At 39.8% G+C, this 16531-nt stretch overlaps 1 pseudogene across 1 annotated transcript; it reads left to right on the top strand.

Moving 5' to 3' along the window:
• The first annotated feature begins 10183 nt into the window (after nt 1–10183).
• On the top strand, nt 10184–14610 carry LOC148874181 (serine carboxypeptidase-like 50 pseudogene; annotated as a pseudogene). Its single transcript, XR_016104599.1, has 2 exons — nt 10184–11052; nt 12948–14610. The product of XR_016104599.1 is annotated as a serine carboxypeptidase-like 50 pseudogene (transcript).
• Nucleotides 14611–16531: the final 1921 nt, after the last annotated feature.

Genomic DNA, 16531 nt, shown 5'->3' with positions numbered 1-16531 from the left:
GGGTCTTCTGCTGCTATCCACTTTGACCGGGTCTTCGGCTGCTGCATGCATGCACGTATCATTCTCCTCCCCCCCTGAAGGACCCTTGTCCGCAAGGAAGTCGGGATAAGCTTTTCTGAAGCGCCATTCATTCTCCCAGGTTGCATCCTCAGCTGGCGCCCCAATCCATTTGACCAAGACTTCGGATTTTGGGCGGTATTTGCCCTTGTGAATAATACGGCGATCCAGGATTGCTTCCGGTTGGGGTAGGATGGTCGAAGTATCCGAGATTGGAGGAAGCTGAGTGGAAGTAGGGGTGATGGGTCCCAAGTGCTTCCGCAACAAACTGACATGAAACACATTGTGGATTTGAGAGCCGGGGGGCAAGGCTAAGCGGTAGGCTACTGGACCAATCTTCTCAATGATTGGGTACGACCCAAAATAACGTGGGGCGAGCTTCATGGAACGCCGAAACGCCATCGAGGTCTGCCGGTAAGGCTGTAGCTTCACATACACAAAGTCACCTGCTACGAACGAGACTTCTCGTCGGTGCTGGTCCGCTTGACATTTCATCCGGTTCCGGGCTACCTGGAGGTTATGTTGTAGCTCGCGTAGGATGATGTCCCGGTCACGCAAGTATTCGTCAACTGCCCCTACTCGAGCTGTACCCGGTACATAGGTCAGGAGACTAGGGGGTGGGATTCTGTAGACTGCTTCGAAGGGTGTCATTTTGGTGGAAGAGTGAGTGGAGGTGTTGTAGCTGTATTCTGCCCAAGGAACCCACTCTACCCATTTTCGCGGCTGGTCACCTGCAAAGCACCGTAGATATTGCTCCAACGTCCGGTTAACAACTTCGGTTTGCCCATCGGTTTGGGGGTGGTAACTGGAGCTCATACACAATTTCGTCCCATGCATCTGAAAAAAAGTGTCTGCCAGAATGAGCTGATGAATACCTTGTCACGGTCGCTAACAATGGATGTTGGTACTCCGTGTAGGCGGACAACGTTGGCAACAAATGCCTTCGCGACTGTGGTGGCAGTGAATGGGTGTTTTAAGGGAATGAAGTGGACATATTTTGTCAACCGATCCACAATTACCATGATAACCGTGTACCCATTGGAGGAAGGCAATCCTTCGATGAAGTCCATGGAGATGTCTGTCCACATTTGAGTAGGAATTGGTAATGGCTGAAGCAATCCCGTTGGTCTCATGCAATCTGTTTTGAAGCACTGACATACGTCACATTGTTGCAAGAACTCCTTCACCGTCCGACGCATGTGGGGCCAAAGGAAGTTGTGCTTGATGCGAGAGAGGGTCTTATGAAACCCAAAGTGTCCCCCTACAGGGGATGAGTGGCAGTCCGCCACCACCTTTGAAATCAAGGTGGAGGTGGGGCTCAAATAAATCTTGTCCCCCTTGAACCATACCCCATCCCGTTGAAGCAACTTGTGGGAGGGTCGCTTTTTCATCAATTCCCCATAAAATGTGTCTTGTTTGACCTCTTCTTGTAGCATCGGCCACCAGTCTGCGTGTGGTATAGAGATGGAAAGAAACTGAAATTCAGCCATACGTGACAAGGAATCCGCACCTTGGTTCTCAGCCCCTTTTTTATACTCGATCTCATAGTCGTAGCCCAGTATCTTTGGCAGCCACCGCATTTGTGCCGGTGTGGTTATCCTCTGCTTGAGTAAATATTTAAGACTTTTTTGGTCGGTGCGGACTGTGAATGGTTTCCCAAGCAGATATGGGCGCCTTTTCTTAACGGCTTTGACAATAGCTAACATCTCCTTCTCATAGGTGGATAATGCCAAGGCTGAACCTTTCAATGCTTCACTGAAGTAGGCCACCGGTCGGTTTTGCTGGATGAGGATGGCGCCAATCCCGTTTCCACTCGCATCGCATTCAATCACAAACCGTTGGGAGAAATCTGGTAGACGTAGGATTGGCGGTGAAGTGAGTGCCTTCTTCAATTGCTGAAAGGCCAGCTCTGCTGCCTCGTTCCATTGAAATCCCCCTTTGGTCAACAGTTGGGTTAAGGGAGCTGCAATGCTTCCGAAGTCGTGGATGAACTTCCGGTAATATCTTGCTAACCCGAGGAAGCCACGGACCCCCTTTGCTGATGTCGATGTAGGCCATGCGAGAACAACTTGTATTTTGGCTGGATCAATGGACACGCCTTGTTCTGAAATCACATGACCCAAGTACTCGACATGCGAAACCCTAAATTGACATTTTGACATTTTTGCAAATAATTTGTTAGAGGATAATACAGTTAGAACAACTCTCAAATGAGATAGGTGGTCTTCCCATGATTTAGAATAAACCAGAATGTCGTCGAAGAAGACCAAAATAAATTTCCGGAGGTATGGGCGGAAGAGGTCGTTCATGAGGCTTTGAAAAGTTGCAGGTGCATTCATCAAGCCGAACGGCATCACTAAGAACTCGTAATGCCCTTCATGTGTTCGGAAAGCCGTTTTAGGAATGTCTTCTTCTTGCACTCGAATCTGATGGTATCCCGACCGTAGATCTAGTTTGGAGTAAAATTTGGTGCCGTAGAGCTCATCTAATAATTCATCAATCACGGGAATGGGATACTTGTTTTTAATAGTGATTTCGTTCAGTGCTCGGTAATCCACACAAAACCGCCAAGCTCCATCAGCCTTCTTCACTAGCAAAACCGGCGATGAGAATGGGCTATTGCTTGGTCTTATCAGCCCTGTCTGCAAAAGCTCCTTCACCATCTTCTCTATTTCGGTCTTCTGGTAATATGGGTATCGATATGGCCTCACACTCACCGGTCCTTTGTCGGGAAGCAGTGCAATCCGGTGGTCATGTGGTCGTTTAGGAGGTAGGCTTGTGGGCGGCTCAAACACATGGGAAAATTCGGTGAGAAGGTGGTCCATCTTGGGTGGAAGAAAACCTGGTTGGCCGCTGCTATGTGAAGGAACTATTTGAAAAAAAATCCCGTACCTTGTAACCCATTGCATTCCTTGTTGGTTAAGGCTTCGATGCTGGCTCATCCTAATCCTTGGAAGGTGCAAGAGAGTCCCTCCTTTTTGAACGTCAAGGTTAGTTGTTTGTAATCCATCTCGACGGGTCCAAGCGTCTCTAGCCACTGTACTCCCAACACCAACTGGCATGCTGTGACGGGAAGAACATAATAGTCAGCGGTAACGGGGTGTCCTTGAATGGCGAGGGTGAGAGATCGGCACTGCCCCATACACTCGATCTTTTCACGGTTGGCCACCATAACTTGAAATTTCTTGTCTCGGTTCAATGGCAACCCGAGCTTGGAGACGATGGCTTGGTCAATGAAGTTGTGGGTGCTGCCGCCATCAATTAATATGATCACGTTCTTGTTTTTCAGTTTCCCAAGAACACGTATGGTTTGCGGGTGCTCAGCTCCTGCAATAGCGTGGAAGGAGATTTCAGGGATGGCTTCTTGGTTTTCCTCCTCTGATTCGACAGTCTCCGCGTCCGCCGGTTCCGGATCCTCAATCATGAACAGTTGTGGATGTGCACAACGGTGGCCGGAGGTGAACTTCTCATCACAGTAGTAACACAGCCCCTTCTCACGACGTTCTCGCGCCTCCTGGTTGGTGAGTCACCGGAATGTTGAGGAAGGAGCACTGGAAACCTGGTTCGCGCGCGAGCTTGGTGGAGGCCCAAGTACACCGGCCATGGGGTTGGGCGACGCCTTCTGGGTTGTCATGGCTGATGGGGATCCAATTGGTTGGCTAGCTCTCCGCTGTAAGTGATTTCATTCCTCAATTAACCGGGCCACTCCAATCGCCTCTATCAAAGTTCGAGGCTGCTTGATCTTCACATCTAAACGAACGTCATCACGAAGTCCTGCAATGAAACAGCCAATGAGAAAGCTCTCGGGCAGGCCGTCAACTTGGTGAGAGAGCCTCTCGAAGGCTTCTTGATAAGCCGTCACAGTGGTGGTTTGCTTTAGGTGGGTTAATGCCTCTGATGGGTCCTCGTAGTCGGTGGGGCCGAACCGTTGTAACACCGCTTTGGAGAGTTCTTCCCATGTGAGCGGTCCGCGATGCTTGGTCAACCACCTGTGCCACTATAAGGCGATGCCTTCCAAATGGAAGGAAGCTAGCTGCACCTGTTGGTCTGGAACAATATTTTGAAATTCAAAATACTGCTCCGCCTTGTAAATCCAACCGCTCGGATCATCCCCATTAAATTTTGGGAATGACAGCTTGACGTGTTGATGAGGGTGGTCATGGGTGGAGCTTGAACGGGAAGTATGGGGCTGTGAGGATTCTTCATGGGCGAAGGGGTTGGTCTCGGGAGTGGTATTGGGAGTGGTTCGTGAGGCTCGAAGGGCTTGGAGTTCAGTTAACACTGCTTGCAAGACAGTGTTCATTTGGTCGAAGCTCGACTCATGCCGTGCTAAGGTTTCATTGACCTCATTGCGGAACTCCGCGTTCGTCTTTCCACGGGTGTCCATGGTCGAACCGGCTCTGATACCAATGATACGCTCAAGTTATCTAACAAGAGGGAGAAGGATCTAGAATAAGGAGAAGAGAGAGAGAGAGAGTTTGTTTGTAGAAAAGCCAATGCCAACTCCATTCATTCCGACTATATTTATAGCCTTACGGTGCTACAAACTGGGAGTAGAAATAGGAACTACTGCCCCTTAATCTTAGGAGCTTATCAACAAAAAAATAGAATGCACTTATCTAGGAACAGAAATTGAAGACTTATCTAATGCACTTATCTAGGAAACAGAATGCACTTATCTAGGAACAGAATTGAAGACTTATCTATTCTAACAGAATTAAAACTGAATGGATAAGGCTTATCCCAATTAAGAGCTAACATGACCGGGTCTTCTGCTGCTATCCACTTTGACCGGGTCTTCGGCTGCTGCATGCATGCACGTATCAGCATCACTGCGAAAATAATCTACTGGAGTCACAGAAACAGGAATGGAGTACTAGGAGCGAAACACTATGTAGTCGAGTGAACTCTCTGGCTTCAATGCAATTGCTCTGCCTTCAAATCTTCTTTTGAATCGGTTTGTGGCTGGCTTTCAAGGCAACCTCTATTCGCGTTTTCAAATCGACTTCTGTTCTGAAGCAATCGAGTTTTCAAATTGACTAAAGTTCTGAAGCAATCCAGTTTTCAAATGGACTTCTGTTCTGGCTTTCAAGGCAACCTCTGCTCTGAAGCAATCGAGTTCTCAAGGCAACCTCTATTTGTGGCTGGCTTCATAATTCTCTAAATCGATGGAGATCATCCGTGGTTGTGGCTTCCTTTGAATCGGTGGAGAAATTGGCGAAGAAGAAATCGATGGAGAAATTGGCAAAGAAGAAAGAAATAACACGCGAAGAAGAAGAAGATGATGTGTTGCTCATTGTGACACTAGCAAGTGCACTAGCCGTTCAAGTAATAAAGTAGAGAGTGAAGTATCGTTCCCACGAGGATTTAGGAAACAATTACCAATACTAAATTTAGCACTTCTTATCTGATCAACAAATAAATCAAAACTCTAATGAAAGCTAAGAAATCCTAAATTAAAATCTATCTAAATCATTGGCCCAATTGCCTTCAATTCAGGTTAGAAGAGTAAGCAGTAAATGTCAATCTCAGAATTCAGCAATCTATCAATTTGGATCATTCGAATGAATCATGATTGAGCCTTGGTTTGGTGAAACCCTAAGGTCATGAACAGCCTCTCTCAAGCGCATGTTCATCCTATGCATGAGTGACGGTTCTTCTATCTCTAGCAAGAATCTAATCCCCATGCATGCATTTCTTCAAACACTTCTAAGGCATCAATTCAAATCTGAATTGATCACCAACTGAATTGTGCAAGTTATCTCTAACCTTGCACTCAATTCAGTTCTTGAATAGTAGATCTGAATTCCTAGAGTCTCTCTCAAGCACTCTAGGAATTCCAAGCTATAGATTAATTCGCCCAATCTGAAAATTGCAGATCTGAATTCTGTTTCAAGCAATTCAGATCTTGCAATCTCAGATCTGAGAATTCAGATCTGAGTTTTGAAGGTTAGTTGGCCGAATTAATCTACAATCACACCCTTATTCAAGAAACTTCAAATACAATGCATGACCATTTGAATGAATCAAAAAGAATTAGATTGCTGAACTGAAATTTTACAAGCTGAAATACATCAAGGAAGAATGGAAACAAGGAGAAAGAAGAAAGAACATATAACTAAGAAACTGAATTCAAATCAAAAGAGATTGAAACTACAAATGATTTATTACAGAAGATCTTTGAATCACAAACTCTCAATTCGAACTCACCTTCTTCTTCTAGCTTGCTTGTCTTGAACTTCCTTCAGCCCTTCTTCTTCTTCTTCCTTGCGCCTAGCCTTCTTCTCTTCTCTCAAGGTGGCCGAACCTCTAAGAGTGGGAGAGCCTTCCTCTCAAGCAATTGAACAACTTCTCCCCTCCTAGAGGCCTCCTTATATAGTTTTTCAAGGGGGCTCTTGCCCCTTCTTGAAGCCTCTAGAATGGGGTGTATTACACCCCTCATGAACCTTCTAGAGTGCTCCCTCCTTCTCTTCAAGAAACTCCTAGAAGTTGCCGCCCCTAGCTCCCTTTGGGCTGCTATTTGGGCTACAACTTTGCTTGCTTTTGAGCTCATGTGGGCTACACTCTAGGCTGTTATTTGGGCTAAAAATGGGCCTTCCTTGCTGGGCCGAATTCTCCTCATAGCTAGGCTTTATTTTCTTGGGTTTTCTCAAAGAATTCACTTGCTCGTTTTGGGCCGAAGTGCTATCTCTTGCTTCCACGACCGGGCTGGACTGAAATTGGTCTTTTTGAACCTTCTTTTCTTGCCTTTTTCCTTCCTTTTCTTGGATTGATTATCCCTGAACCTATTCTTAGCATTAAGCTAAATTAAGGCAAAAATTAATAAAACCGGCATAAAAATCCATGCTAAAGTCCTCAAAAATTATAGATAAATTGTAAGTTCATCAGAAGATAATGGCGGTATTCCTGTGACTCTAAGAAATTGGCGAGGGTTTCATCGTTTGATATTAACGAATGCCTTCTTTGGCGCGAGCCGTTTTTGCGGGATCCCCGCTAAAGATTTTTTAATTTTTTTATTGTTTTGAAATAAGAAATGCCGGGAGGTTACGTGACCGTTTTAGTTCAACTGTGACCGCCGGTGAAAACCAAATTTCTTGTAGTGCTTCTACTACTTTTTTTTCATAAAAATAATCTCGCTATTAGAATTTTTGTGCCTTGTTTTGTAACTACTAATGATTAGATGGTTCTTATAGTTTCGGTCTGAAGCCTTTGAGCAATATTTTGCCCATTTTACAGTATAAATGTTGTTTTCCTCACTCACCATTTCTATCAAACAAATAAGCTAAGTTTTTTTTTTTTTTTTTCTTCTCTCTATTTATAGATGAATAATTTCGGCAAGAATATTTACAACCATTTTATAGAGATTTATTTTTTTTCCTCCATCATTTCATAGAGATTAAACAGAGAAAGAGCAAGTTGTTACATGCCTAATTTTGATAAGGAAGGAGGTAAATCCAATTAACTTGTATTGTTAAACATGACCACATATACCAATCAAATGGGATCTAAGCTAAGATTTTGATTGTTTGTAAGCAAAGGCTAGAGAGATTGACATCTAATTGCAAATATCTCCCATACATCTACATTAATTAAATTCTTTGAGAGATGTTCTCAATTTTCAGTTGGATACCCATGCTTTCTGAGTGTTTGCAGAGTTTTTTTCTTTCAGGATGTACCTCGTTACTTCCATGGCACATCTTCAATCATTCGGACCATAGGTTTGTAGTGATAACGGCCTAGACCCAAAATGTTCTACCATATGCATCGTTGGCTTCTCGGAAGAGTAGTATAGCATCTGTATAAAGCGAATGAGTTAGGAATTCATGGGAATTACGAATTCTAAAGCCCTTTAAGTCAATAGCATAGAGAGTAAGGGTGTCCAAAATTAATTTGGACGGATTGGATGGACCAACGAGACATTTTGGATTGGACCTATCTCGTCTAAAATATTTATTAGATTGGATTGGACCTAGTCCATTTGTAACAAATTTATATTGAATTGGATTGGATTAAGCCAATATCTGGTCTATTAATATAAGATAAGAATATATGTATCAATGTTTGGACGGTCCAAACATTGAATTGGACCAGTCCAAATCATTCATTGGATTGGATTGGATTGGGTCGGTTTACTGAGATTTTTTCAACCGATCCGACTTGGTTGGGTTACCTGAAATTGAAACCAAAATCGACCCTATGTTAAGCAAAACCGACCTGGTCGATTTGAGTCAGGTTGGGTCAGTTTCGGCTTTAAATTCAACCATGGTAATAAATTGATAGATTGGATATAGTAGTATCATCATTCATTTCAATGTACTTTTTTGAACTGTTCATAAGAAGACCCAACCCGATTAAATCGATCAATTTGGACCGATTCAATCTGAATCGGCTGGGTTTTCTTTAGCACCAGTTGGTTTCGGATTGTAAAATATCATAAACCGACCTGAACCGAACCGACTTAATAGTTAGTAGTTAGTAGTTAGTTCCTAGTTAGTATTTACAACCTACGTAGTTCTTACTTAAATAAGTTGTCTCTATCCTAGTTATAACCTAATTTAATTTCTACTCTTCTAGTTAGGAATGACATTAATGGCAAGTATTGTAAGACAATTTGGCAAAGAATTTTTTTGGAAAAGTTTAAAGAAAATAATCAAAGGATGCTAATTTTTATGGTCTTTTACCCAAATAGGCAACCAATTACAATTAGAATTAGGTGTCATTTTTTATTTAGATTAGAAGGTTTCTTGAAATATACAAATTTCAGTCTTATTTCTCTAATACAGTTTGACTTTCTATTTTCTTGATAACTTCTATTCTAACTTAATCCCTCCCCTACCAATTTTAGTATTCTTTCTCTAATAGAATTAGGTGTCATTTTTTACATCAAATTTCAGTATTATTTCCAAAGAATATGTCAATACTAACATCGAGTTTGCCCATATGCATAATGAAGATCCTAGTCACCTCTACTTGTTGGATAAGGAACTTTAGCATTAATTAGATTGGGTTTCTTTCTTTTAAGCACTCAAAGAGCAATGTCGTGAGTAAATAAAGACGACATTGACCACATGATAATCCCACTACATGTACATAATCATAGAAATTCCATTTACGTTTCAAAGTTATCATCTTTACTCTTTCCTTTATCAACTTTATCAATACCCGATTTTTGTTCGGTTTGTCTTCTAAACCCTTAATTCGATCCTGAACATTCGATTTTGATCTTTTAGAAACACCAAAAAACCTTAAAAATTCAAAATTTAGCTCAAAGACCCCTAAATCCTCCATTAAACTCACTCGATTCCAATCTGATAGCCCTGATTAATTCCAATTAGACTAAGATTCTATTTCGAGCCCTCTGATTAATTTAGACACATACAATCCAAATCTCCTTGATCTTAACAATTCTAAACCAATCAAACCATACAATTGAACCTAAAGCACACAAAACGATCTATCCATAAAGTTTGAACCCAAAATTCCCACATTTACCTCTTTGAACCAATCAGATATCACCATTAGGTCTAAAATATCCTAAAATCCTTACCTACAAAATTTTATCCCAAAATTTCTTTGTTTTTCCCTCCATCGTACTAAAATTCCATTTCAAAGTTTTGGATTAATCGAATTGACCCCTTCTAAAATGTGCGATCTAAGCTTAGTTGGGCCAATTTGATTCTATCAATCAATCCAAAATGGTAAAAAAACCCACCTTGTCAAATTTAAACAAAAGTTACCTTTGTTTATCCCTCTGTCGAATAAATGTTTTATTTCAAAGCTTTAAATTAACCAAATCAAGCCCCTTCGGATCCGCTTAATCTAGATCCAATTGGACCATTCTGACCCTACCAAGTACCAACCAACCCATAATGTTCAAAACCATGCTCTGCCAAATTTCAATAAAAAAGACCCATATTTACCTCCTCAACCAAAATGGAATCATTTTGGCTAATTTCCACACACCCCACTCCATACTTTGTCCTACGACTCCACCATTACATTAAATTGGAATTTCGGTTTGACGCTCTCAAACTCAAAATTACAAAAATAGTTAATTTAGAAGAGATCAAATCAGCGCCACAGCACATCTTTTCTAATACACGCTGGGATGATTTGAACTCAATTTAGAAAGAACTGTTCATCTCTTCCCCGGAAACCGCGACGGACGGTTAGCCCGATCTCTTCTTCCCCGTTTCTCTCTCTCCTCCCCCTCTCTATATATCTCTCCCTCTCTATTTTTTCTTCCCTTCGTTCTCTTCTTCTTCTCCCCAGTTCTGCTTCCCTGTTCTCCAACGCCACCGCCGCTGCGATTCTTGGCAGCGGCGGTTCGGCCCGTTATTCTCCCTATCCATTCCCTCTTTTTCCCTACCTCTCTCTCGTTTCCCTCAACTTATGAAATCCGTGAGCGTCACCCCTGTTCGGGTATCTCAGCCATAACCAGAGCCGAAATAAACATTCCTCCGACACCTGCGACGTTGCTACCCACTCGAACCTTGGCCAGACGCAAGCTGATATCAACTCGAATCCCCTCTGTAAGAAGCCCATCCCAAAACTGCAGTATCAATCTCTTCTTTTAAACAACACGGGCCAGAGATTCCCCCTAGTTCACATTCTATCTGAATATCAAGGACAAGAATGGACGGTCGTTTCTTCCTTCGGGCATCGGTCTTCGATGGATACTTTCAGTAACGCCGGCAAGGACGACCTCAGTCCAATTCGCATCGCGAAACAGAGACTGTGAACGAGAACTGCGGCTTTCAAATGGGCCATTGAACTCCAACCAAATGTACTGATCTCCACCGATCTGCTTTCAAACGTTATTGGCGATCAGACTCCAATCGAATCCATCGTACACGAGTCAAGGTATGAACCCGTGATGTTGGTAAGCTCTCGGTGGAGCCAGTGTTCTTGTGTTGTAGAGATCGGTACCATCTCCCAAACTCTGTTGCTGTGTTGGCATTGAACCTCCCCTCTTTGGGCTACATTACACACAAGGTGAGCTAGTTCTTTTATTTATTTATTTTTGGCATCGTTTTAACATTCGGACATCTATTTTGATCTGTTTAATGTTGGTTTCTCACCATGAATTCAGGCTATTTTGATCTGTTTAATACTGGTCTTTTTAACATAGGCATAGGCATTGTTCGGCACCGCATTCATCTAGTGGACGGGATCATTTTCGAACAATCTATTTTGATCTGTTTCAGTCCCGTCTATGCGATGAAGACTCGTCCATACCACACTCTAATATATCGTGAAAGGAAAAAACTCGTTAGTCCCCTCTAAAGTTTATTTTTGATCCCATGCTTCAAGGAGCAAGGGTCAAAGGTTGTGTGATATAAGACATACTGCATGTGTGATCTAAGACATACCGCACAAAGATATACCTTTAGTTTTATCTCTGAAATTCCTACAATTGCATTTTGACTATATGATCTAAAGTATTAATTATTTTACTTAGTTTTTTAAATTTTATACAATTTTAATGTTTTTACCAACAAAATAGTATTTTTAAAAACTAAAAATACATTTTTTAAAATTTTAATTATTTTACTATTATTTTATAAAAGAATTAATATTTATTGGTTAATATTAATTCATTGATGAATTTTTTAAAACATTTATCATATAAAATGTAAAAATTAGATATTTATAATTAACTTTATATGTCATTTATAAAACATATATGAGATACATGCAATCAAAAAAGTGTTGACACCACGCTACAGAATGCAATGTAGATGTGAACTAATTCAATCCACACAATTTGTTCCCAATTTAAACAGCTGTGGACTATAGTATAATATGGATTGGTCTATACTTCAAAACAACCCCATAGATTAGATACAACATTTAAATACTTATAACTCATGCCGACTTTTATCCCTATGAATTAATTTTCTTGGCTGTATTGAGATAATTTTGAGGGAAGAATTAAAATTGATAAATGAATTTTCTTTTTTCTTTTATTTAGAAATGCAGAGGGACTAGATTAGTTTGACAGGGGTCTTCTCTTTTTGCCCCTTTGCAAAGCGGAAAATAAATAACCACCCAAACACGGGGAAGATTCATTACATGCTCGCTAATAAAGGTTAAGTCATCACGGTTTGCGTCGATTTTCAATTACTAATTAAAACCCTAAATATAAAAAAATTAATAAATAACAAAAACGAAATTTCAAAAAGTTGATGGTCTAACTGGTGCCTCACCACTTGCAAGAATCAACAAACAAAAAGAATGTAGTATTTGATAATGCCCGGCCACCAATGAGAATTGGCAAGTTTACAATTAGTTCCTTTCAACTAAGCTAGAAAATATTTTGTCTAATATTTTATATAAGGATTTGAATATGATATATATATTCTATAGTTTCTTGATATGTATCATTTTTTAAAAGAAAAAAATAACCAATGCAATAGTATGTAATGAGGATGAATATCCACAACTCAATGGTTTCCGTTTTAGAGATTATATATCAAGGTGAAAACTACATATGATTAAAAGAAATCCACTAAGTAATAATTTAATAAAATGATTTGGACATCAAAAAATTGTTACAACTCTAGTGTTACATTCCAAGTTAGATTCTTTATAAAGGTTCATTATAAGCTAGTTTTTGACACATTCAATCTTCTAGGTATGAGCCATTAAATTGGGTGTGTTGACCCTCAATAACATGACTACTCTAAGGTTTAATTGTAGAATGAGAATTTTAAAAATACTTTTCTTGTTAGTTACCCTTTTTACAACACTACTGAAAGATAACCTTTATGATCCATGGATATATAAGATTTTGCATCATATTTCATTTTTTATTATTTATTTTTTGGGTACCTACAGTAATATCTGTTTCTTAATAATAATTATCAATCTCTTCCATGCATGTGTAGGTGGCATTGTTCCAAGGGACCAACCTAGCTCTTTGCACCAAATAACACATACAAATGGAGTTAAACTTCACCACTAGAGTCTTGTGCTTCATCCTCTTTTCCTTATTTTGGATTTGTTTGGCCAATGCCTTTGTCTTCCCAAAAGAAGCCCTTCCCACCCAAAGTGGCTACCTTCCAATCAACCCAAAGTCTACTTCTAGCATGTATTATGCATTCTATGAAGCGCAAAACCCGATTTCAACTCTATCTCAAACGCCTCTCCTCATTTGGCTCCAAGGTGGCCCAGGTTGTACTTCCATGGTTGGTAATCTTTATGAAGTTGGCCCTTGGATCGTGGATTTTGAACACCCAAGCGAGGAAGACTTTATGCAATTTAACCCAAGTTTAAAACCAAATCCCGGTGCTTGGAATCGTAAGTTTGGCTTACTTTTCCTTGATAATCCAATTGGGTCTGGTTATAGTATCGCTGCAACACCTGAAGAAATACCAAGGGATGTAGATACTGTTGTCAACCATCTTTTTGTTGCACTCAATGCATTTATGTCCTTAAACCAATTATTTAAGTCTCGCCCAATTTATATCACTGGTGAGAGCTATGCTGGAAAGTATATTCCCGCAATCGGGTGCTATATTCTACAACAAAATTCCCTTGTATCTACTTACCACAAATTGAATTTAAAGGGAATTGCAATTGGTAATGGATGGATTGACCCTATTAACCAATTGACTTCAATTCCCAATAATGTATATTTCTCAAGTTTAATTAATGAAAAACAAAAGATCGAACTTGAGGCACTTCAAGTTGAGACAATAACACTAGTCGGAGAGGGAAAATGGAGACAAGCAACTCAGGCAATTAAGGATTTCATGCACAAGTTGCAACAAATGACAGGTTTAGCTACTCTTTTTGATCTTAGGAGGAAGGATCGCTATTTAAATGAATGGGTTGGTGAATTTCTTGCCGAAGAGGATGTAATGATGGCTTTGGGTGCAAAGAGTTTGATTCAAAAAACATGCAGCAGGGACGTAAGCGAAGCTTTAATAGAAGATTATATGCAGTGTGCAAGATACATGATAGAGGAATTGTTAAATAAGACTAAGGTCTTGCTATACCAAGGAGAATTTGATTTAAAAGCTGGGGTGGTTGCCAACAAAGCATGGATAAATCAAATGAGTTGGGATGGTGTAGAAAATTTCCTAATGGCTAAGAGAAAGATTTGGAATGTAAATGGATCACTTGCAGGTTATGTGCAGCAATGGGCGAGCTTGACTCATGTTGTTGTTTTAGATTCTGGGCACATGGTACCTACTGATCAACCTGTGAATGCTCAAGAAATGATTGAAGATTGGATCCTAGAGCGTGGTATTTTTGTAGATTAGAAACAGGCATAACTCAATGAAGTCCAAATTTAGAGGACTCTCATTGAATTCTTGTCATGTTTGTTTTGTTCGAATGCAAGTTGTACTAAATGAAGAGATGTTTTGGGATATTTCTATTATAAAAGCACTATATGTTGTCAATGTTGAACACCTTATGTGTGAGATGATAGTGGCCTTGACATGTAACATCTCATCCATAACCTAGTTGTATATGTTTTACAATTTTACAATTTATTGTGCTTTCTCAATAAAAAAAAAAAGAAAACTTATATAAAAGAAGAAATGTTTAGATAGGCTAGCATGACAAAGAATTACCTCTGTGATATATTGGAGAAAGGTTGCAGCATATATTGATGTCGTAAATTTGTAATTCAATGATTCAAGAGGTAAGAAGTTTGATTTAGTGTAGTTTTTCAGATGGTCATAACTTATGAATGGTAAATAAGGTTTGGAAGCCTATTTGCTTCTAATTTAACTTTATCAACTTGCATGGTCATAATTGTTATTTTTGTTCATTTTTCAGCCATAATAGGATAAATTACTTAGATATACTCTAAGGTTTGTGCTGAATACTAAAGTATAACCTATGGTTTTGTAAATACTTGTATATAATCCATGAAAACATTCTACTATTAACATTGATGGCATAGGTTAAAGGACAGAATTTACCTTGATTGTTCTTTAAACTTCCAAAATAGTCACAATGCTTAAAAAATTCAAAGAACTAAATCCCCTTATTGAATATTGGGTTCTTCTCCAAGTATGCCCAAGTTCAAAATATTCAAGAAACAAATCCCCTTCCCCATAAAGAAAGAGGAAAATAAATGGAAAAAGAAATTGATTGATGAATAATGGATATGTACATTACGGGCTAGGAGGTGGTGTGTTTCATGAAGATTTGCGTATGCTAATGGCTATGATCGACATTGTTATATGAATAATTGTATGGTTTCAGTATGATTCAAGGTTTTTAAAATCGAATTGGACAACGAATTAGTCAAGGGCCCAGTTCTTGGGTCGAATGGTCCAATCGAACGGACAGTCTGTTCTGAAAAAAATTAAAAAAATTAATAACAGTTAAAACTGTTGAATAGTTTGAACAGTTCGAATGGTTCAACTGCCTGGGTCAGCAGTTTGCTGACCAAATCAATGTTTTTTGGCAAAATTCTGATTTTGGGAAAAAATGGAATCGGTCACCTGATTAGTTTCTGGTTTTTCTGGTCCGACCGTTTGGTCCAACCCAGTTTTGAAAACCATAATTGATCTGAATTTAATGGTCGATAATGGTAGAAATAAAAGAAATGCAGAAAATAAATGAACAACTCTTTTGCATTTCTTACATGGGCATAAAAATTTACATCTAAGTCACCCAAATCCTGTAATGTTATTATCTTACATGATAATATATTATTATGGTCTTCAATTACTAACCTAACTATCTCAAGCATAGTTTTTAAAACCGAACGGGTCAGAGGTTCCTTTATCGGTTCGAACGGTCTGACTATTCGATTCAAACAGTCGATTCATTTTAACAAAAAAATAAAAAAATTTTAAAAATTAAAAAGCGGTCAAAACTGTTCAAACGGTTTGAACAGATAATTGGTCGGTTCAGCAGTTTGCTGACCAAAATCAACGATTTTGGGGAAAATGGACCGGTTCCCGATTTTTCCGTTTCAACCATCCAGTGTGGTCCGATTTTGAAAACCATGACCCCAAGCATTAAGTGGTAAATCCTCCCTCCCTGTGGATAATTTTTCTCTCTCCTCCCTATTCACTTTCGTTCCAGCCTTTGATGGAATGAACGTCCTTCTTCAATTTTTCTGATTATTGGCGTTCTACCTCTTGGTATTTGTAGTAGCATCGTTCGTCGACCTTTGCTCTTTGCACAAACGTAGACAAAAGATTGACGACGAGGTGAACATTCTGTTCTTCCTCGAACTACACTCAAACAAGGTATTTCAACTAAATTGGCAGCTTGAAGTTCGTATTGCAATGCTAAAAAAATGGGCAATATCTTGCTACCTATTGCTTGTTATTGGAAGAAATAACTGATGCTGAAATTTCTGTTGGATTATGGAGATTAGTTCTTGCCTGCCTACAATTGTCTATCGAAAAAATTAGTTTTTTGTCTAGAATCTTGGGTTTGCTTGAACCAACCCAACATTCCAGTGTGTATTCTGTAACCCACACTCGCATTCAAACCC

Source organism: Nelumbo lutea, chromosome 1, assembly GCF_056320005.1.
Source record: "Nelumbo lutea isolate HS-2025 chromosome 1, American lotus-T2T, whole genome shotgun sequence".
Classification (NCBI taxonomy): Eukaryota; Viridiplantae; Streptophyta; class Magnoliopsida; order Proteales; family Nelumbonaceae; genus Nelumbo; species Nelumbo lutea.
Note: the sequence above shows the minus strand (reverse complement) of the source record. Positions and strands in the feature narration are given on the sequence as shown.